An 11,770-nucleotide genomic window follows, 5' to 3' on the forward strand; every position below is an offset into this window, starting at 1 on the left:
AGTACAACTGGTTCCAAAATCAGTTTTACAAGTAACTATTTTTAAGGGAAAGGATATGAATCTAAAGATAGGCTCTATGCTAAAGCAAGCAGAAAAAATACAGTGGATGAGCAAAAAACCCCTTGGTGTTTGGTGTCATATTCATTTATAAACAACATAATGTTTTTACATGTATGTTAGGAACAATTGTACTTGCTGGAATAACCTTATTTTTATCACATGTTTCATGTGTCATGCTCTCATACTTTCATTGCTGTTAGTTTATGTCAGTCCTGAGGTTTGCTTCCCAACAGACAATGGACTAATATGGACACAAATGTAGAAATGATAAATAAATGCAAAAAATGCAAAAAAAAAAATTCAGCGGCTGTATATTACATAAATGGTAGAGTATTGCATATAAACATGTGCCAATTTCATGTGATTTCTTGTTTTTAAATAGCAGGTAGTTCTCCAGACTATTTGACAATAAATTCTTGATTTACAAAAAAAAATCCATATGAGTTCATATCGGTCTCTGGTCAGGTGTTCAGATATTTAATATTTTTGGCACAGCCATAGACATCTACTATCTTCATACAAGAAAGAATTGGCCTTGTAAATGTTTCAGGAAAACGTGTAGACATCATAGGTTAAATTCCATAACATGCCAATTATGTGATACCAATTTCACGTGTTTGCTCATACATAAGTTCTTACATAATTTTTTAGTTAGTTCCTCGTTATTGCCTTGATAATAGAAAATATGAGCTAGGCATCATGTATGACAGATGCCAATGTGAGATATTAGCTACAAAATGAACAGATCCTGCCATGAGCAATATAGGAGACATATCTTGTATGTATAGGGCTTATATGTGGATATTTATAAGCAATACATGAGACCAATATGGCCCGATGTGCACATATATGCACCTCAATTTTGCCTACATGTATATGCAGCATATACTGTATGTGCATATAAGCTGCAGGTTTCATATATGTGCATATATCCTCATATAGGTTCTTTCCATGTGGGTTTGCATGTCCACAGACATCCATAAGGGGTCTCAGTCTGACGTTTATTCACTGAATCTTTTTGGTATGTTCACAGACATCCAAAAGGGGTGCAAGAGTGACGTCCAGACACTGACCCTGTTTTGCACGTCCACAGACATCCATGAGGAGTCATAGTCTGACGTTCATACACTGAACCTTTTTGGCACGTCCAAAGACATCCAAAAGGGGTGCAAGAGTGACGTCCAGACACTGACCCTGTTTTGCACATCCAGAGACATCCATAAGGAGTCATAGTCTGACGTTCATACACTGAACCTTTTTGGCACGTCCGCAGATATCCAAAAGGGGTGCAAGAGTGACGTCCAGACACTGACCCTGTTTTGCACGTCCAGAGACATCCATAAGGAGTCATAGTCTGACGTTCACACACTGAACCTTTTTGGCACGTCCGCAGATATCCAAAAGGGGTGCAAGAGTAACGTCCAGACACTGACCCTGTTTTGCACGTCCAGAGACATCCATAAGGAGTCATAGTCTGACGTTCATACACTGAACCTTTTTGGCACGTCCACAGACATCCAAAAAGGGGTGCAAGAGTGACGTCCAGACACTGACCCTGTTTTGCACGTCCAGAGACATCCATAAGGAGTCATAGTCTGACGTTCATACACTGAACCTTTTTGGCACGTCCGCAGATATCCAAAAGGGGTGCAAGAGTGACGTCCAGACACTGCCCCTGTTTTGCACGTCCAGAGACATCCATAAGGAGTCATAGTCTGACGTTCACACACTGAACCTTTTTGGCACGTCCGCAGATATCCAAAAGGGGTGCAAGAGTAACGTCCAGACACTGACCCTGTTTTGCACATCCACAGACATCCATAAGGAGTCATAGTCTGACGTTCATACACTGAACCTTTTTGGTACGTTCACAGACATTTAAGATGGGTGCAAGATTGACGTCCAGACACTGACCCTGTTTTGCACGTCCACAGAGAGCTATAAGGAGTCATAGTCTGACGTTCATACACTGAACCTTTTTGGCACGTCCACAGACATCCAAAAAGGGGTGCAAGAGTGACGTCCAGACACTGACCCTGTTTTGCACGTCCAGAGACATCCATAAGGAGTCATAGTCTGACGTTCATACACTGAACCTTTTTGGTACATTCACAGACATTCAAGAGGGGTGCAAGAGTGACGTCCAGACAATGACCCTGTTTTGCACGTCCACAGACAGCTATAAGGAGTCATAGTCTGACGTTCATACACTGAACCTTTTTGGCACGTCCACAGACATCCAAAAGGGGTGCAAGAGTGACGTCCAGACACTGACCCTGTTTTGCACGTCCAGAGACATCCATAAGGAGTCATAGTCTGACGTTCATACACTGAACCTTTTTGGCACTTCCGCAGATATCCAAAAGGGGTGCAAGAGTGACGTCCAGACACTGACCCTGTTTTGCACGTCCACAGACATCCATAAGGAGTCATAGTCTGACGTTCATACACTGAACCTTTTTGGTACGTTTACAGACATCCAAGAGGTGTGCAAGAGTGACGTCCAGACACTGACCCTGTTTTGCACGTCCACAGACATCCATAAGGAGTCATAGTCTGACGTTCATACACTGAACCTTTTTGGTACGTTTACAGACATCCAAGAGGGGTGCAAGAGTGACGTCCAGACACTGACCCTGTTTTGCACGTCCACAGACATCCATAAGGGGTCACAGTCTGACGTTTATTCACTGAACCTTTTTGGTATGTTCACAGACATCCAAAAGGGGTGCAAGAGTGACGTCCAGACACTGACCCTGTTTTGCAAGTCCACAGACATCCATAAGGACTCATAGTCTGACGTTCATACACTGAACCTTTTTGGTACGTTCACAGACATTCAAGAGGGGTGCAAGAGTGACGTCCAGACACTGACCCTGTTTTGCACGTCCACAGACAGCTATAAGGAGTCATAGTCTGACGTTCATACACTGAACCTTTTTGGCACGTCCACAGACATCCAAAAGGGGTGCAAGAGTGACGTCCAGACACTGACCCTGTTTTGCACGTCCAGAGACATCCATAAGGAGTCATAGTCTGACGTTCACACACTGAACCTTTTTGGCACGTCTGCAGATATCCAAAAGGGGTGCAAGAGTGACGTCCAGACACTGACCCTGTTTTGTATGTCCACAGACATCCATAAGGGGTCATAGTCTGACGTTTATACACTGAACCTTTTTGGCACGTCCACAGACATTCAAGAGGTGTGCAAGAGTGACGTCCAGACACTGACCCTGTTTTGCACGTCCACAGACATCCATAAGGAGTCATAGTCTGACGTTCATACACTGAACCTTTTTGGCACGTCCGCAGATATCCAAAAGGGGTGCAAGAGTGACTTCCAGACACTGACCCTGTTTTGTATGTCCACAGACATCCATAAGGGGTCATAGTCTGACGTTTATACACTGAACCTTTTTGGCACGTCCACAGACATTCAAGAGGTGTGCAAGAGTGACGTCCAGACACTGACCCTGTTTTGCACGTCCACAGACATCCATAAGGAGTCATAGTCTGACGTTCATACACTGAACCTTTTTGGTACGTTCACAGACATTTAAGATGGGTGCAAGATTGACGTCCAGACACTGACCCTGTTTTGCACGTCCACAGACAGCCATAAGGGGTGGTAGTCTGACGTTCATATACTGAACCTTTTTGGTACGTTCACAGACATCCAAAAGGGGTGCAAGAGTGACGTCCAGACACTGACCCTGTTTTTCATGTCCACAGACATCCATAAGGAGTCATAGTCTGACGTTTATACACTGAACCTTTTTGGCACGTCCACAGACATTCAAGAGGTGTGCAAAAGTGACGTCCAGACACTGACCCTGTTTTGCACGTCTACAGACATCCATAAGGAGTCATAGTCTGACGTTCATACACTGAACCTTTTTGGTACGTTCACAGACATCCAAGAGGGGTGCAAGAGTGACGTCCAGACACTGACCCTCTATTGCACATCCAGCAGACGTTTAAAAGTGGGTCTGAACTAACGGACGTTATACAGACATGATCTGAATGTCTCCCAGACGTTCCATGTTTGGTGGGATGACACTCCGAATGCATATTTTGAATTTGCGCCCCTCGGATGAGCAGTCACGAGCCGCCACTGCAAAAAGGTTTAAATGAATTGTAAATTCAAATTGACTTAAAATTGAGTTAAAGTAACACAAAAATATAAGTAAACCATTTTAACTTGTTTTAATAAGTTATGTCAACTTATCAGATGTCAAAACTTAAAATAGTAAGTTGAATTGATTTGTAAAACCTTTTAACTTCAAGCTGCATTTTCTTTACAGTGATAGGAAGGAACACAGGGTTTATTGTCATTTGAGCAGTATACCTGAGTTTTTGACACACAAGACGGCTCGCCACTGACTCACACACATTAAAAGCTTTGCGTAAATTACGGCTGTCTGTGAATTATTTGACCTCTGTTGACTTCTATCAGTCATTTCCTTATAACAAAGACAGTTGCTGTTCGCTCTGCGACTTTGAGGTGATGTTTGGTGGTGCTTGGTTTAACTTATATATAAGTGTATGGTAATCCTAATTCTTTTACGTTTTTATAAACTAAAGAAACTTATTAAAGCTTTTGTGAAACTGAAAGAAATATATATAAAAAGTTCTTTATGGAACCATTCAGCAAAAAATTTAACTTTTTATTGCATCTTAAATAAAAAAATAAAAACATCTTTTAAAGGGATTGTTCATCCAAAACTGAAAATTCTGTCATCATTTACTCACTCTCATGTTGTTACAAACCTGTATAATTGTATTTGTTCTGATGAAAACAAAGGAAGATATTTTGAGAAATGTTTGTAACCAAACCGTTCGTGGACCCCATTTACTTCCATAGTATTTATTTTTCCTACTATGAAAGTAAATGGGGTCCACGAACGGTTTGGTTACAAAAATTTTTCAAAATATCTTCCTTCATGTTTATCAGAACAAAGAAAATTATGCGGGTTTGTAACATGATGACAGGTTTTTCATTTTTGGGTGAACTATCCCTTTAACACCTTTATTTGTAAGAGTGTACGTCTAAGTTAAAAATTGTCACATAAAAAACATTTGCGGGGCAATTTTATATTACAGAAATAAATTGTAACACAAAACATCTGGATTTTTCGACCTGGACTGGGACATAAAAAAGTGCTAGAAATCACATACTGCCAAATAACACCCTGCACTGTCAAAAAAGTAAAAAATGGTCCATCTTTGCACCAATATAGTTCATTTTAGTCCCTAAATTGTACATATATTAGGACCTCTTTAAAGGGTACGGCCATTTTTTCGGACAGTGTGGGTATAAGATCACATTGAGTTTTGTCCATACGTACATCACTTCTAGCTAACAACTCTCTAAAAATTACATGTGCTATGACTACATTGTTCAGAGGTCGCTCTCATGTGGAGACAATTTGATGAACGGCAACAATTTTGCTGACGACATGTCTGATTTCGTGGTTGGAGTTCAGATCATCTATCACACCCCACCCACGAATGACCATTTGGCTTTTGCAGCTCCTCTAACTTAATAAGGAATGACTGCCAAAGCCTGAAAGCACCCAACACCCCTATATCCCATAAGGTTTACATCTACATAAATCAGCGCCGTCTTATCCTCCCCGCCAGTTTGTGGTGGACTTTCTCAGAGATCTCTGACCTGAAGAGCATGTCGGTTTGAAAGTTAAACAAGAGTAACATGCACTGATGGGTATAGGAGAGAATAGGCCAGCCCTCCTATGGCAACGTTGCAAACATGTTCTGGCTTTTTCATCATCCCAAAAGGGAAATTTGGGAATCTCCCTTTCCACTCACATGAAAGTGATGTCACAACGAAGTACAATACATCTTCTTATGCTGATCTGTAAGTCTCTTGGCAGTGTAATTGCATGGCTTAAGCATGACAGAATATGATTTTAGCCCCCCACTTTATAGCTCTCCCAAACTATTTTACTCTCCCCACCACTTTTTCATTTCCTCCCCCTCTGCTTTCCATTTTTGAGCGTTTGACACCAACAAGTTTTTATTTGGACGATAAAGTGGGGCCCCCCATCCGAGCCAAATTCTGTATTCCCCAAATGCAACCGAGCATTGAATCAATGCCTTGCAATGCTCTATGAAACCCCCCATGTTCCTCGCAACGGATATGATCGCACATTTATCAGCGGCCTGTCTGAATTTTTACAACCCCTGCAGCTTGGTTTTGAAATCCCTGAGGATGAGAAAGCAACCCAGAGGTCCTATTGTTAGTTCTCACTTTCGCGCACGCTCAACTCTATCAGGCTTGGCACTCAAGGCACATAGTAACGCAATGATATCAGATTATTTAACATAAATTAATCTATGGCTGATATGAAACAGCCCTTGTGTTTTTGTCATGTTGAATTACATTCAGAAATAGATTTAAAGCAGTGGTTGCCTCTGCAAAACTCACTGCCAGGATTCAAGGGTTTGCCGGGACATTGCCATAAGGTTGCCAAAGTAGGCTAAAGTGTTTGCCAAGATGTTCTGAGTGCTTGCCAGGGCCTTGCTATAAGGTTGCCAAGGTGTGCTAAGTGGTTGCAAAGGCGTTGCTATAAGGTTGCCAAGGTGTGCTGAGTGGTTGCAAGGGTGTTGTTATGCAGTTGTCAAGATGTTCTGGGTGTTTGCCAGTGTGTTTTTATGCGGTTTTCAAGGTGTGGTGAGTGGTTGCCAGTGCTTTGCTATAAGGTTGCCAAGGTGTGCTGCTGAGTGGTTGCCAGAATGTTGTTATGCGGTTGCCAAGGTTTTCTGAGTGCTTACCAGGGCATTGCTATAAGGTTGCCAAGGTGTGATAAGTGGTTGCAAGGGCGTTGCTATTAGGTTGCCAAGGTGTGCTGAATGGTTCAAGGGTGTTGTTATGTAGTTGCCAAGATTTTCTGGGTGTTTGCCAGGACATCGCTATAAGGTTACCAAAGGTGTTCTGAGTGTTTGCCCGTGTGTTGTTATGCGGTTTTCAAGGTGTGGTGAGTGGTTGCCAGTGCTTTGCTATAAGGTTGCCAAGGTGTGCTGCTGAGTGGTTGCAAGGGCGTTGCTATGAGGTTGCCAAGGTGTGCTGAGTGGTTGCAAGGGTGTTGTTATGTGGTTGCCAAGATGTTCTGGGTGTTTGCCAGAAGATTGCTATAAGGTTGCCAAGGTGTTCTGAGTCTTTGCCAGTGTGTTGTTATGCGGTTTTCAAGGTGTGGTGAGTGGTTGCCAGTGCTTTGCTATAAGGTTGCCAAGGTGTGCTGCTGAGTGGTTGCCAGAATGTTGTTATGCGGTTGCCAAGGTTTTCTGAGTGCTTACCAGGGCATTGCTATAAGGTTGCCAAGGTGTGCTAAGTGGTTGCAAGGGCGTTGCTATAAGGTTGCCAAGGTGTGCTGCTGAGTGGTTGCCAGAGTGTTGTTATGCAGTTGCCAAGGTTTTCTGAGTGCTTGCCAGGGCATTGCTATAAGGTTGCCAAGGTGTGCTAAGTGGTTGCAAGGGCGTTGCTATAAGGTTGCAAAGGTATGCTGAGTGGTTGCAAGGGTGTTGTTATGCAGTTGCCAAGATGTTCTGGGTGTTTGCCAGGACATTGCTATAAGGTGCTACAAGGTGTGCTGCTGAGTGGTTGCCAGGATGTTGTGCAGATACCAAAGTGTGCTGAGTGGTTGCCAGGGTATTGTTACACTTTAAACAATGTTGGGTTATTTTCAATCCAGCTTTGGGTCAAAAAGGGACAAACTCATGCTGGGTTGTTTTAACCCATTGTTGGGTCAAATATAAATATTTTATAATTAAACCCAATGGCTGGGTTTGCCCCTTTTTGACCCAATGCCGTGTTAAAAATAATACAGCATTTTTAGGGTGTATGCAGTTGCTTGGGTGTTCTAAGTATTTGCCAGGTCTCTATTTTTGTTCACAGATATGATTAAAAGCCTATCATTGTAAATCTGTTTTTTCACTTAATTTGTTGGTGAAAATTGTAAGTCGGATCACTTACTGTGAGATAAAAGTGTGCATCCAGGGGTTTCGTAAAACATTCAGCTTCAGAGATAAAGGGAGTCAATGTGGGAGGATTTTGTCTCTGGTGAAGGACATCGGTCAATTTTGCCTCCACACCGCAGTCATGTTTCACTGGCAAAAATAAAACTCCCCTCACCGCCCCACACACACACACTAAAACCCAAACACTCACAAAAGAAACACCCAGATCATCCTGCTGATGTACTGTATAAATGTGGTAAGGTCAACTTAAGCAATGATTTTGTCACTCATTGGCTGTTGCTTCTCTTGGCGTCAGCTAAAGTCAACCCAGCCAAATCTACACATCGCATTCGCTTCTGCTGGAAAATCCCAAGTTTCCGGCCCGTCCTCTGGTCGCCTGCCGTTCTTTTTTCCCTCCTCCTTTGTGTTCCTTCTCCTCCCTTCCACTGTGTCTGTGCCAGATATGTTCATATTCACGCCATTGCTTGTTGCATTGTTTAAGTTGCCTACGATTCAGAGCTGGACGGACATGTCAACACCGCGGCCTTCAGAGACCGCAGTCCAACACAGCTGGCTGACAGAGATAGAGTGAAATGAGAGAAACACAGACTGAGAGCGAATGGGTGTGGAAACAAAGAGAAATGTTTGAATTAAGAATAAGTCTGTACAATGTTTATACCGATGTAAATATTTTTCTACATGCAGACATTTTATTGTGTTGTATACGATACATATTTCCATAAGAAAGAATTCCCATATACTACATGAAATGTTGTGTTGTTTCAATCCATGGTTTATATATATTGGACAGAACCAGCAGGTTATAGATAAACCTATTCTGGGTTGTTGTAACCCATGGTTGGGTACACTGTTAAATGGTCATGTCACAAAAGCAATCACAAAGTACAGAATAGTTTGCCAATCAGGAACACAGAGCTTTTCAAATCCGTGCTTTTTAGGAAGAGAGTGAAATCTGGAGAAACAAAAATGTACGGTATGTAGAAAATAATGTGTTTTTTAACCATAAACCACGTGAACACATTGTATAATAACAAATACACAAAATAACGTTGTTTCTTGGCAATGCTCTTTAATACAAAGGACAGTTCTGTCCCAGGGGCCCAACCATGGAAGAAATTAATTTTTTAACTTTTCGGTGTGGATCCCTTCGTGGCCTTCCGCCCTAAAAGATACATGACATAAAACAATCTCTCTTTTTTATATGTATTTATAAATTCTTCAGTGCATTGACAAAGAGCTTCATACAGTTTGTTATGATTTTTCTCCCCCCCAATAAAGTAATCAGACATAAATAAATATTATTATAACAATAAAATTAGAATATTAAAGGCACACCATGGAACTTTTTGGCCACTAGGGGGTGCTAGACATGTATTTGTATCTAGCGCCCCTAGAGGTCACAAGCACCGCAGCACTGTCGCAAAGGAAAAGAAGACAACTCTTTAGGTCACAAAGTGTGCCATGGGTTTTATTTTTTTCAAACACCAAAAGATCGCGTAGCTCATGTTCACAAGTAACAGTGGTCGCTTGGTTAAAGTTTATATAAAAAAAATTCTTAAAGGAGGAATCGAACCCGGCTTGCCCGTGTCCTAGGTCCATGACGCCACCACGGCGCCACAATGTCACGTGATATTAGTCGCTCTCTAAACTCTCCAAGTAGTTTCCAGTAAAATTCACGTAAAAAAAGAGTGTTCGGACGCCAGACAGGACTTATATATGCAAGCATTATAAAATTACTTACTAGTTCAAAAGCATGAGGGCCAAGTCAGCATCGGTCCTTCTTTAGTTCACGCCAGCGAGCGAACGCTGGCCCAATATAATTGATCCTCGTCCTTCTTTTAATTCTGTCACTCTCCCATTTTCTCTTTCTGGTCTCCTCCGACAAAACCTTGGGTTTCTTTATCTTAGTTGCTGCTTCGGCCATGACAAAAACATCAGTTAAAATAAATAGTTGCGCTCTCACATCCGAATTCGAGGAAGTGGAGGAAGTGACGTATGCCGTAAAGCAGATTTTTGTAGTTTTTTGTTTTGTGCACGGGTTACTACCCGAAACCCCAAGTTTAAAAGTACGAGTAAAAGCGATACAGACCCCGTCAGGCTATGGCGGACATGTCATTCAACCGATTTAAAGTCGATATACAATCACAAGGGTCTTGAAAATATATTATGAAGGTTGAAAAACTACAAAGTGTCATTTTAACAATGAGTGATTAAGAACAAATAAATCATTATTATAAGCCTTATTTTTCTGATGTTTAAGTACACAGAATTTATGATACATTTATGTATTTTATAAAATGTAATAAAACTGGGCCCCCCGGCAACATCTCAAGTTTGAGAACCACTGGATTAAAGCAACCTGAAACTTTTAGATAGTAGGAAATAAAAACTATTTAACATCTCAGTATTTTTCTTCTTAACAGACAGAAGCATTTTCTAAATTCTCCAGCTTCTCAGAAAACATCACAGTAATGAGATTCATAAGAAATCCCAACAATGCTCACACTGGTTCTGTCTATTATTTACCCAACCATGGATTAAACCAACAAATATTTTTAGTGCAAATATGTTTAAAATTGTCACATTTGTTAGCTATGCTACCCATGTAACTGTACCAGATAACAACAATTGCCTAATTTGTGTCTATTTTCATTTATTTTTTAAAGAGACACATACTTAAAATAACAATTACTCAGAAATCCCAAACTTCTTCTGAGCTAAAAAAACAATAAATGTTAATATAATCAGTTTTGGTGATCATTTCTAAAAAAGCATGCCTCAGATCTCACGCTCCATTTATTTCCTGCCTACCATACTTTTTTCAGACATACTACTCAACATCATAGGAGATCACCGAAGCCAGTTCGGTCACCTTCGTTCATCTGCTATTGATTATAAACACTGATCTAATCTCAGCGTGACATATCTGGCACAAACAAACCCTTAAAAAGCAGATTGTTTGCTTGCTGGTGCTTGCAGAAGAGGAGGGTGCTTGATCTTGTATACTCATAACTTTTAAAACAGCTATAAATGGTAATGAGAAGAACTAGCAAGCACACTTTAACTCCCTGCAGCACGTATAGGTTAATAAGTAATATGCTTTGCTAAAGTGTTATTATGTCTTTAAGCCTAATAATCATAAATGGGAAGGAAGCTCTGTTTTTCATTACACTATGTGTTGATCCTTGTTAAAATGTTGGTTTGGGGTGGAAGGTACATATTATATATAAGCAATAAATTACACTCATAATTTTGTTTTGTTTTTAAATGATAAAGAGTTAAGAACATGCTTGAAAAATGTGTTTCCACATAAAACATTGAAATTTAGCATCAACTGTGTTTTTAAAGGGGCCCACCGAAACCTGTCAACTGAGTTTGATGGTAGTAACAGAATAGCTCTTTAAATCAAATAGCAAAAAGGTCCAGCCCCTCAGATTGAGCATAATACATGCAATACCCCCCAGACTTTCTAAATAGGACCAGATTGCAACCACATGTTAGAAATCAAATGCAGAATCGGTCATGTTTTCCAGAAAATCGACAGTGCCGCATTACAAGAGAACAATGCATCACCGTGAATGAAAATAAAGCAGTTTGTTAAAGCAAAACTACTTGACAAAGCACAATTTTAGAGGAAGTAATCTATTAATAAAGTTTATAGGTAGCCTAACCCTCACAAGCAATTACATAAAGCGAAAGACAAAGCTAA

Source organism: Paramisgurnus dabryanus, chromosome 22, assembly GCF_030506205.2.
Source record: "Paramisgurnus dabryanus chromosome 22, PD_genome_1.1, whole genome shotgun sequence".
Classification (NCBI taxonomy): Eukaryota; Metazoa; Chordata; class Actinopteri; order Cypriniformes; family Cobitidae; genus Paramisgurnus; species Paramisgurnus dabryanus.